Here is a 13,187-nt window from a genome sequence, read left to right as displayed (position 1 = left end):
ATATTAATTATTGTACAACGTTATAGCTTTTGGAATAGATCTACGTATTATATGTCGCTCTTCCGAGAATTTTATCTTTGGGATATTATTATTAACTAAGATTAACCCTCATTTATATAAATTTAATTAGATTAACCAAGATCTATATTTTTGGTCAAACAATTTGGCACTGTATGTGAGGATTTCTTAGTTAAATTTTTAGTTTTCTATAGATCTACAACTAACGCAAGTCACTAACCTTACAAACCCTGAGATCTTCTTTCTTTGTACGTACAAAAACCGACATGGCAGGTAACTAAGTAGAAATGACAAAAATAACAAGTGATTTACCTCGCAACCTCATGAACGCTATCAACGAGAGCAGCGAAATAGTAGGCGAGGACGTGATGCCCAACGCTTACCCTAGGCGCGAGAGGTCGCCCCACCCCCACTGCAGCATAACAAAACCTAGTGGAAAGGGGGCCTCCACGTCTACAGAAGAAGGGATGCCCCCAGCTATGAAAAAACTCCTCGAATCATGGGTGACCGACACGCTAGTGAGCGTCCTCAACAAGCTCGCCCCAGGCATGACTATAGAAATCGTAAGAGCTTGCATGATACAAACAAACAGACGAACAGTGCAACCGACCAAAACCCTCCGACGACAGTGTAACTCACAAAATTACTAACAGTGCAGGTGACAGCACCCTCGTTGTCGTTCTAAAGAGGATGGAAGAAATGGAGAATGAAAACAAAGTACACCACGACCAAATGAAAGAATACCAAGATCGAGTCGACAAGATACTAGGTGCTCCTAAGTTGTTTCCAAAAGGGAACGCCGACAGGTTCGTAGAGCAGCCGTACAACGATGATGCAGCCCCGCATGCCATAACAAAGACCTTCAAAATTACACTCGACCTCAGGATATATGATGGAACGAACGATCCCGAGGATCATGTGACCCATTACGTCACCGCCGTGAAAGGCAACAACCTTTCCAAGGAACAAATGTCCTCTATTTTGCTGAAGAAGTTTGGCGAAACCCTTACGCGAGGGGCATTAACATGGTATTCACAGCTACCAACCCATTCTATAGAAACTTTCGAAGAAATAGCCGATAAGTTCGTAACTGCCCATGCCAGAGCCAAGAAGGCCGAAGCAAGAGTAAACGACATATTCGCTATCAATTAGTCCTTGGGAGAGGGACTAAGGGACTTCCTCGCCCGATCCAACAGAGTAAGGATAACTCTGTTGAACGTGTCCGAAGGAATGGAGGTCGCGGCTTTTCCAGAACGGGTTAAGTAGAGATGATTCAAGAGCGACTAGAAAACTGTTGAGCCGATTGATAAAATATCCTCCAACCACTTGGGACAAATCCATAATGCTTATTGTGTCGAGGTCCGAGCAGATGAAGACGACCTCAATAGACCAACTCATCGGCTAATCTCGTTACAAATCGAATCCAGAAAAGAATGAAGAGACAACATCATGAGGGATCACCCGGTTTCGTGACCCAACAGGGAACGACACCAATCATATGTCAGGGAGGCCGTCGCACCTTCCCATCGGCTATAAAAAAGGCCCATCCAGGCCAAGGACAGGGATTCACCGGAATGAGAGAGGTATGCCCCATTTATTATCTGCTCATAATTTTTGTGTGTCACCTACAGAAATAGTCTACGCTCTTGAGAAACTCGAAATAAAAGTGAAGTAGCCGTCAAAGATGAGATCATATCTGAACACCAGAAAATCTGACGCCCTCTATGAGTTCTACCAAGAACGTGGGCACAAAACAGAAGATTGCATCGCCCTCAGACAAGAAGTTGTAAACATGTTGCGGCAAGGACACCTCAAAGAGCTGTTAAGCGAAAAGGGGAGAAACAACTTCACCAGAGGACGTGAACACCAAGACCTACTGAAGCCGCCATCACCAACTCGTACTATCAACGTGATCATCGATGGCGGCGGTGGCGATGATGCCTCTATCAACAGCATAAAGTTCACCTCCACTCACAAGCTCAAGCGGTCTATCACCCGTGAACGGTACGACGAACTCGAAGAAAGTATCATCTTCGATAAGTCGTATGTCGACGATTTGACTTTCCCTCATAATGATGCCCTCGTCATTACTTTACGCATTTGAGATACCGATGTCAAACGTATCATAGTGGACGATAGAAATAGAGCATGCATTATCCATCCCTGAGTCTTCACCCAAATGAGACTCAGGAAAAGATAGTGCCACGCTGCATCACGCTACAAATTTTAATAATGCAGTTGAGCAGATGTCAGGGGAAATTACACTCCTAGTCTTGCCCGGCGGTGTGACTCTAGAGATGACATTCCACATTATGGACCAGGCCACCGCGTACAACGCCTTAGTGGGACGACCATGGATACATCCCATGAGAGCATCCCCTCCAGCCTATACCAAGTAATTAAATTCTCAACACCATGGGGAATATTTAGAATACGCAGAGAACAACGCACGTCCCGGGAATGCTACCGCATTGCCTTAGACAGCACGATAACCCAATAGAAAAAAGACAAGGAAAAGGAGACATAGCAATCAACCGGGCCGAGGTCGACACAAGGAGAGACCAGGGACATCATCATAGATCCCGGAATGGTCGAGGCTACAAATTCGACCATAGAAGACCTCGACTCCGTTCAATTGGACCTCAATGACCATAGCAAAAAGGGCTGCAAACTCTGGGAACCAGGTAAATTCAGTCAATTCATAATAACTAATGCATATTTGTTTTCCTTCAGCCATGCAGATGTGCTGAACATTCCAAGGGAAATCGCCACACATAAATTAAATGTTGACCCCTTCCACCCCCAGTAAGACAGGCCATGCATAAATTCAACCCCGCCATCAACGATGTAGTCTGCGAGGAGGTTAAATAATGGTTAGATAATGGCTCCATCAGGGAGTTGAAGTACCCTAAGTGGATCGCCAACATAGTGACGGTCAAAAAGAAAAATAGGAAATGGCGGATGTGCATGTATTTCACAGACTCGAACAAAGCATGTTCGAAGGATTTGTTCCCATTATCCCATATCGACCAACTCATCGACGCAATAGCAGGGCACGAGCTATTAAGTTTCTTGGACGTGTACTCAGACTATAACCAAATACTTATGGAGAAAGAAGACCAGGAGAAGACCACGTTCATCACCCACCAAGGAATGTATTGTTATAGGGTCATGACGTTTGGGCTGAAGAATGCGGGGGATACATATCAAAGATTGGTGACAAAGATGTTCAAAGACCAGCTCGACAAAACCATGGAAGTATATATAGATGACATGCTGGTCAAGTCCGTAAAGGCAGAGGATCACATCGATCATTTGAAGGAAGCTTTTGACATACTAAGACGGTAGGAATGAAACTAAACCCAGAGAAATGCTTGTTTGGCGTAGCCTCGGGAAAGTTCTTGGGTTTTTTGCTGACACAACGAGGGATTGAGGTCAACCCGGACCAAATCAAAAATATCGAGGGGATACCGAAGCTCTTGACTAGCAATAAGCAAGTCCAAAGATTGACTGGTCGAATCACCGCGCTATCGAGATTCATCTCGCGGTCATCTAATAGATGTCACAAATTTTTTGGCATACTCAAAAAGGAGAACAACCTCGAATGGACTCCCGAGTACGTCCAGGCTCTATAAGAATTGAAGGCATACCTATCATCACTATCCCTACTTTCAAAACCCGAACCTGGGGAGCATTTCCTCGTCTATCTAGCCGTCTCCGAAGTAGCGATAAGCGCAGTCCTGATCCGCTAAAACAAAGGTACACAATCTCCTATCTATTACATTAGAAAAACACTCGTCGACGCTGAGACGAGGTACCCGCACCTAAAAAAATTGGCTCTGGCATTGGTCGTAGCCTCACGAAAGCTTAGACCCTATTTCTAGTGCCACCCCATCTTGGTTATTACAACCTTTCCCTGAAAAGCATATTGCATAAACTCGAGATATTGGGGAGGCTGTCCAAGTGGGCTATCGAGCTACGTGAGCATGATATCACATACCAGCCACGAACGGTGATAAATCCGCAGGTGCTCGCCGACGTTGTCGCCGATTTTAGTGCAAAAATAATGCCTGAAGTCGAAATGGAAACTGTCCAAGCTTCCCTCCAAACACAAGACCTCTGGGTCCTATACACCGATGACGCATCCAACGCATCAGGATCTGGACTGGTACTCGTACTCGAGGTCCCTACAAGCAAAGTAATTCACCAATTCATAAGGTGCCCGAATATGACTAACAACGAGGCCGAGTATGAGGTCGTAATTGCAGGGTTGAGGCTAGCATTCAAAATGGGGCGAAGCGGTTGAAACTCTGTTGTGATTCCCAGTTCGTAGTCAACCAAGTCATAGGGACTTTCCAAATCAAGTAACAAAGGTTGAAAAAATATTAGACCGAGATCTGCAAGCTACTGCCTGAGTTCGACGAATGCCAGCTCGACCAGATCCCACATGCGCAGAATGCCGAAGTAGACGGCCTTGCCAAATTGCCGCAACTACCAACAACATCACGACAAGGGATAAAAGCATAGTCCACCTCCTTAACTCATCACTAGACCAAATTGAGGTAAGAACAATAAACTTAACTTGGGATTGGCGCATTCGTATTATCGCCTATTTGCAGGACGACACACTCCAGACAACAAGAAAGAAGCCAAGAAACTAAGAATGCAAGCATGCAAATACAGTCTCCTTCATAGCGACCTGTACAAGAGGACTTATGGAGGCCCTCTAGCGAAATGTTTGGGCCCAAACCAAATCGAGCGCGTCCTCGAAGAAGTCCATGAAGGCCATTGCGGTGCTCACTTCAGGAATCGAGCACTAGTCAGGTGCCTCATACGGGCGGGATACTATTGGCCCACTATGAAAAAGGACACCTCAGACATCGTGAGAAAATGCGAACAGTGCCAAAAGTATGCCCCATGATTCACCAAGCAGGCTAACACCTCCACTCAGTCACCTCCCCATGGCCGTTCATCAAATGGGGAACGGATATCGCGGGCCTCCTCCCAGCAGGGCAAGGTAATGTACGATTCTTTTGGTTTTAACTGACTATTTCTCTAAATGGGTGGAAGCAGGAACATTCGCCCAAATACGGGAACAAGAGGTAATCACCTTTATATGGAGGAGCATCATCTGCCGATTCGACCTACCCAAGGAGACCAGCTGTGACAACAGACCCTAGTTCACGGGGAAGAAAACCGCCGAATTCTTCGAGAAATGACATATCAATAGGATACTCTCAACCCCATATCACACAGCGGATAACGGGCAAGCAGAGTCCTCCAACAAGTCCGTACTAAACATTATAAAGAAAAAGCTCGAGGATGCCAATGGACTGTGGCCGAAAATACTACCAGAAGTACTATGAGCCTACCGAACAACTCAGAAGACGAGCATAGAAGAGACGCCCTACTCTTTGGCCTATAGGACCGAGACAGTAATACCAGTCTAAGTTGGAGAACCCAGCCTAAGGTACTCCCATGAAAGCGGTACAAATAACAATGAGAGCAGAAGGCAGGAACTCGACGAAATCGATGAACAAAGAGATATGGCATGCATAAGAATGGTCGCCTAAAAACAACAAGCAGAATGCTATTACAACAAGAAAGCAAATGTCCGGCCACTTAAAGTTGGGGACTACGTGCTGAAAGCCAAAACTCAAGCGAGCAAAGATCCCCAGAAAGGGAAGCTGGGAACAAAATGGGATGGTCCGTACAAAATCACAGCCAAAACAAATAAGGGTTCATTCCAACTAGAGATAATGGAAGGAAAGAAACTACCAAATAATTGGAACATCAGCCACCTCAAATACTTTAACTTCTAAGAGAAGAAGTGTCCCCCGAGTCGTACTCTTTTTCCTTCACTTGAGTTTTGTCCCATTTGGGTTTTCTCAAGGAGGTTTTTAACGAGGCGGCAAAGGGAACACTTCGAGTTGAAGTACGTGAGGGAGAGACTGTTACTCTTTTATTTCCCGACTCCTCGATACTCTCCAAGTCGAACAATGAAGGGACTAGGTAGACTAAGACTGGAATGCCAGCCAACACCTAAAATCTATAACTCTCTCCAAGTATGTGACCAAACGTCGAAGTAATAAAAAACTTATGTTTATTAGGCACCTTCTTTTGTTAAGGTTATGTTCGACCACGCTCGAATAACACCTATCGGCCCCTAGCTATGATTTAATACTAGGTTGTATTCGACCATGCTCGAATAACACCTATTGGCCCTCCGTCACATTTAAAAAAAGGATATGTTCGACCATGCTCGAATAACACTTATCGGCCCTCGACCACGATTTAATACTAGGTTATGTTCAACCATGCTCGTATAACACTTATCGGCCCGCAGCCACATTTTAGCATAAGGTTGTGTTTGACCACGCTCGAACAACATCGATCAGCCCTCGGCCACAACTTAATAAAGGGTAAAGTTCTACCCAACTCGTACAACCCCCCTCGGCCACGACATGGCAAAAAGACCAAAATCATCCAAGTTCAGATAACACTTATCAGCATAATAGGCACATCTGACTTATATATAAACAAAAAGCGGACACAACCCACAAATAACTGCCAACAGGGCTACGTCCAACTAAGTGACAACAATAATGGAAAGAGCAGAAGTTATAAACAAGCAAACGACAAAGGAGAACTACATGAGCACAAAAACAAATAACATGTATGGAAGAAGGTACCAAAAACAACTTAAGTTCCCATATACAAAAATCTACAAATTTCATTACAAGGGCTCTTAAAGAGGAGGACAAAATACAAAAAGAAGTCTAAGAAAAAGGCTACTAGCCCTTGCTATCACGGGCCTCCACGACCTCACCATCTCGACCCTCGTCGCCAGTGCCACCTCTGCCTTGAGGATAAGCGGTATATACCAGACATCCTCCTCAAGTCGATTCACACCCTCTTTCCCATCCTCTTTATCGGCCTGAGGCATAGCGGGATGGTACCCACAAACGACTCAAGCTTCACGAGCCATAACCCGAGCATCTTCAAGGGCAACCTTAAAATCGAAACTCGCCTCATATAAATCCCGGAACATATCTAACTAGGCCTCGGCATGGATCCATTCTTCATATAATTCCCGAGGTACATTAGGAAAATTAGAAGCATGGGAAGAGGACGGTTGTGCAAGTAAGTGAGCCTTCTCGGCCTCCAAAGCAGTCACTCGATCATGAAGGGCATAGTTATCTTTCTCCAGCTGCCCAATCTTCTCCTCGAGCCGATCTTCCTTAGCTCTCGTTGTTGATTGATCGTTCTCTTTTTTGGCTTAGAGAGTCCTATTCGCCAACTCAAGCATCTCCATCTTCCTTCAAGCCCAAATGAGAGGACTCCACCTTCTCAAGCTCCTTTTGCTTCTCGGCGATCTCACTATTGAGGGCCTTCAACTGAAGTCAACACTCTTCTAACTTCCCTCACAACTCGACCATTTGAGCTTGAAGGTCACCACATTGGGCCTCTATGCCCTTGTTGACCTCGAGCTCCTCTTCCCTTTTCCTCAACGTCCCATCGAGGATGCTACACTTCTCGATGGATTGCACCAGCTCACCATCCTTCTCTTTCAACTCGTCTCGAAGGGCCTGCATGTCGCCGCCTTCGCGAAATTGCCTGCGGAGATCTCGATACTTGCCGCGATACTCAAAGTAATTATCTTTTAATTTTACAAAGATTTATTTACGCCTCTTCTCCATACAGGAGCTCTCGATCTCCAAACATGTCTGCAATCATAAAAAGCAAAAAGAAGAAAGAAGTCAGAACCAAGGACGCCCTAAAAAACAAAAAGAAGAGGTCAAAGCACAAACACTTACCCTAAGATCAAGGCCAACAATGCTCCTCGACAAAGCACTATCGTCTATTTCTTTAAGGGTTTTACCGTCTATTTCAGAATAAAGAGGGCTGAGGGCCAGGACTACCTCCTCGGTGTTCACCAATAGGTCACGATCCATGGGGATCGCGATAGTCCTTGTTGACCCCTCCAACCTTACCTCAAGATGGGTAAGCCCTTCTTCCATCATCCTTAGGTCATCCGTATCGACATCGAAACCTAACTCATCGCCCTCCTCGGAGATGCTTTTCCCCCACTCGTTGGTAGGCAAGGAGGTATCTACGGCTATTAGAGAAGTCGATGCCTGCTCTCACCGTGAAGTGGCAAGAACGTCAGTAGTCATCCCTTCAGTCTCCATCACCGCAGAAGGAAGAGACACATCCACATCGGCTCCTACCAACTTCGGAGCCTCGGGACTCGGCTCGACATCATCTCCCACAAGAATGGTCACCGTCTCATGCAACGAAAAGTCCCCTTCCACCGCATCAACAACCTGGGTGACTCCTTCATCGGCATTCACGAACCTCCTCTTTCGAGGTTGGAGATCCTCATCACCAGGCAAAGGCTCATCGTCCTCGTCAATGAGATATTATAGGGGAGGAGCCAAAGTCTTCACGACCGAAGTGGAAACAAAGTCGGACATAGCGACAAGAAGAGCTGGAACAAAGATAGGATTAGTCGCGGTCGAAATAAGGGCAAAAACTGAGGACTTAGTAGCCTTCCTCTTCCAGAATAAGGACGTCGGAGCTCTCGACCTCCCAATAGACCCCCTAGCCGAAGCTAAGGGAAAACAAGAAAAGGGAAAATCGCGAAGGAAACCGGTCAAAGTAATCAAGACGTTGATGGTAAAAAGAAAAATTACCTGTCGAGGGAAGAGACGACCGAAATCTCAGTGAGAAGCTCGACCAATCACGTACCCCGGCTGTTTGAGAGAGGATCCGTCTAACCCAATCAGCAGGTGGGTTATCATTTAAAGAGGCTGAATAGTAGATGTAAAAAAGAGAAAATCGGTTAACCAACCGACAACAAGGAGAACACTAGAAACGTGAAGTATGTAATCTAATACGAGCACTCACGAGTAGGATTCCAAGCCTCAAGGAAATTTGCAGCGGTGGACACTACATCTTCAGTCCTGACATAGAATTAGTCGAGCTAGAAGTGCCCACTAGCTTTGTCATCCATCCTCACCATCAAGCATTTTCCCGTGGTGGCAAAGATTCAGCAAGGTCTCTCGGTAAAAATGAGGGGCGAAGAGATGGACCAGGTGGTGCACTATAATGTCGATGCAGGCTAATTCGGCGAATTTCATCAACATTATGGCCACTTTAAAAATATAAGGGGCGAGTTGTGTCGCGCACACGTTGTAGTACCGACATAAGTCTTCTATCAGCGGCGGTAAAGGAAACGAGTACCCATTCAAGAACGGGTATGCATAAAGGGCGTAGAAGCCGAGACGGTAAACTCGAACCTTGTCGTCGCCTGCTAAGATTAAGTCTATATGACCAAAAAGGCCGAATCTAACCTTGAACTCGGCTAATCGCTCTGCCTTCATTGCAGATTTGAACTGATCCGTCACCACTTCCGGCGCCTTATGGAAGTCCGGTTTGGCATTTGGGTATTGGGGCACAATGTCCTCTATAGTGGGTAAACTTTCCTCCTCGGCAGCAGTTTCGCCATCTTCCCCCTGATCGGGAAAAACGACGTCTAAAGGAACAGAGTGATCTTCCATATGAACGTTTGAAGATTACAAAGACATTATTGTAGAGAAAAGATGGAGAAGCAAAAGGGAATGACTTTAAAAAATAACGGAGAATTGGAAGGATTCTACAAAGAAGAAGATGTAAGAGCTATTGCTTAAGAAGAAGTAGGAGTTTGGAAAAAATTTCAAAATCAACAAACCTTCCCCTATTTATAAGTGATTTGAGAGGTACCAAGATTGAAACGGCAGGCCATGATTAGCACGAAGATCGAAACGGCAAAGCCAATCAATGGTCACACTTGAATCAATGCAACACGTCGGGAAACAATTTCATTATAACGCATGATGTCATGAAGTCACTTTTCTCTTAGGTGAGAGGGCTCCAACAGACTTCTCGAAAAATTTAAAAAATTCAAAATGTACCGGCCTCAGAAGGTTATGTTGCCCTGTCTCCACGACCACGACCTATATAGCCAACTCAATTGAATTGCATCACAAACGAGTTTGTCCGCTCATCGACCTCGTCTGCAGGGATGACCTCGATAAGTGGAGGGACTAACTGTATGGGTCAAAATCTGTCTCTAGAATACTTAAGTCAGGATGGTATTAGCGAAACACTCTCAGGCCGCCACGTGTTGAAATGGCTTAAAGAACAGTAAAGATCGTGGTCAAAGATTTAGAAAGGACTAAAGTCGAGGGGTCATCAAGGATCGAGGCTGAGGTCGAATACCCTTGACAGAGTCATAACAACTAGTTTCAAGATAAGATATTAAAGAGAATATTCTAGTAGATGTTCTCTGCACGTGTATTGTTAGGGTTTTTAGGAATATGTTCCCTATAAATAAAAAGAGACACAATAATAGAGTACATGAGAGATTCATTTGTAAAATATACTTTGACTTTAAAGAGAGAATCAGATCTTATTGTAAGCCTAGAAAAGCAACCTTTTCAGTAAGATTCTTGTCCACACTTTTTCACTAGATCCGAGAATAACTCAGATATTCAAAGGCTTGTCCATCATTCATCATTGTCAAAAAGAATATTCACTGATTTCATCTTTTCTTGGGTGATTCATTTGTTCTATTTGCATAAATGACATTTATTGTTACTCATCACTATTTAATGCTATATTGCTTTTGCTTGGGTTCTTAAATATTAATTATTGTACACCGTTATAACTTTTAGAATGGACCTACGTATTATCTGTCGCTCTTCCGAGAATTCATCTTTGAGATACTATTATTAACTATGATTAACTCTCACTAGTATTAGTACACGCGCGATGCACGAGCACAAATCATGTCGAGTTGTGATTTGGATTATTTGAATTATGTATAAATAACTTTAAAATATAAACCTTCCAGATTAAATTTATTGATAATCATTAGATATTAATTAAGAAGCAAGACATGAAACCATTTCACGAATCTCATAGTGGATAACCTGTTTTCTTTTTCTATATTTATATAATCCAATAGGTTAATTTTAGTACTTGAATTTCGTTTCGTTATCAATATTAAAAATTACTAACTATGCCATGTGGTGATTTGTTTCGTTTGAACATATTAAATTATATTATTTTAATAAAATTCTCAGTATTAGTTTATTTTTTATCTCAAGCTCTAATAAGTCTTATTCTTTTAAATTTTACACAATTTTTTTGTTCTTGCTTATAATTATAATATTATTTATTATTTAATATTATTATACTTTCATGTGATTTTTTCAGCTTACTAATTGACTTTATATTTTGATTATTATCCTTTTAATAATTATAATATATGTTTTATTCTTGAAATTTAATATATTTTACGCTTTTATCCTCTTACTCAAAACTATTTTACTATGTAAATCTATCAATAATATTTTTGAAAATAATTAAATTATTTACTTTATTTTATTTTAAATTAATTTAAAGTATAAATATTCTCACATTGTATCTATTTTTTTATAGTCTCTTCCCTATTAAGAAATATTTAATTAGTATTTTACCCGTAATAAAAATAATATCATATTTGACTTTAAGTTGTAACTTTGATTAGTATAAAATATTAATATATAAGTTCTTTTATTATTATATTCCAAATCTATTAAGTTTTCTTATATTTATTTTTTGTATTACATGCAATAAAAAAAATTCTCTTTTAGTTTCAACATACAAAATTTGACTTTTAATTTTAGTTAATAAAATTACTTATATTAGATATTTATTTTATATTTTTAAATTTTAATTCTATATCTAGTAAGACTTTAATTTTTGGTGCCACTTTATTTAGTATTATTATCCATTACTATCCTTTAATATAATATAGATAATCTAGAAACTTTTTAATCTTAAAATAAATATCTATTTTTTAAAAAATATTTCTTGAATTCTTAAGTTATTTAAATTTATCAATAGTATTTTATTTCACTTTATTTTATTTTCTAAACTAATTCTTAGCATAAATATTCTCACGCTATTTCTAATTTATTTTAAATATTTTAAATTCTTATTTTATCTGTTAGACATAAGTTGTGTGGTATTATCCTATGATATTTTTTTATCATAATAGATAAATAACAACTTTCTCATCTCAAATTTAAATAAGTTTTATCATTTTCTTTATGATGAAAGATTTGATTAATTTCTCTCTATTTATTCCTTGTTTTTGCTATTCTATTATTCAATACATAATATTATTACATTGTTATTATGTGGCTTTCATTGACTTTTTTAATTTAATATCTATTTCTACCACACTCATTTTAGTATTAATCATAAAAGTTAATTTCTTATTTGTTTGAACACATTATATCTAATGATAATGTTTTCATTATCATTTTATTTCTCTATGTACTATTTCTAAAAATAATAAAATTATGAAATGAAAGAAAAGAAAACAGATCAAGTGGTTAGTGAATAATTATATTTGGAAAGCTATAAAAATTTATTTACTATAAGAATGTGAGTCAATTTTAATTGATTTCTACCATAAATTAAATTTGATCAAATCTAAGTTGTTTTAATCCTTATTAAATTTGTCTAAAAATCTATTTAGATTATGTCTTAAAAATGCTAAGTGACATTTTCTGAATATGCCCCTTGGCTTAATGTCATTTCTCACTACCTTCCTTTTAATATAATATATATAGAAGATATAAATATTTAAGTTTTTTCTTATCTTATAAATAATTGTATACTTTATATAAGATCTTATTTTACTGCTTGAATATTTTAATTTTTGAAGTCAATAAATCTTTAATATCATAAGTAAATTTTAGTTTTATTTTATATTTTAACTTACTTCAAAGTATAAATAGTCATAGGTTATCTCAATTTATGTTTTTGTATATTTTTTTTTCCAATTATAGTTTTTTAATTAATTTTTTACCTTCTAGTCAATTTAGAAGAAAATATATGAGTGAATCAATATATATATATATATATATATATATATATATATATATATATATAAAGAGAGAGAGATTATATTTGTCTAAGATATATTTAGATTATGTATAAGATTTATTAAACTACTTCTCTTAATTACTTTCGGTTTATAATTTCTAATAATTAATATTGTCTTATAATTGCCAAGTGGCTTCATTGTAGCTTGCCACTTGGCTTAACCACAATGCATACTACTCTCTTTT

This window comes from Nicotiana sylvestris, chromosome 6 (genome assembly GCF_000393655.2).
Source record: "Nicotiana sylvestris chromosome 6, ASM39365v2, whole genome shotgun sequence".
NCBI lineage: Eukaryota > Viridiplantae > Streptophyta > Magnoliopsida > Solanales > Solanaceae > Nicotiana > Nicotiana sylvestris.
This window is presented reverse-complemented; position numbering follows the sequence as displayed.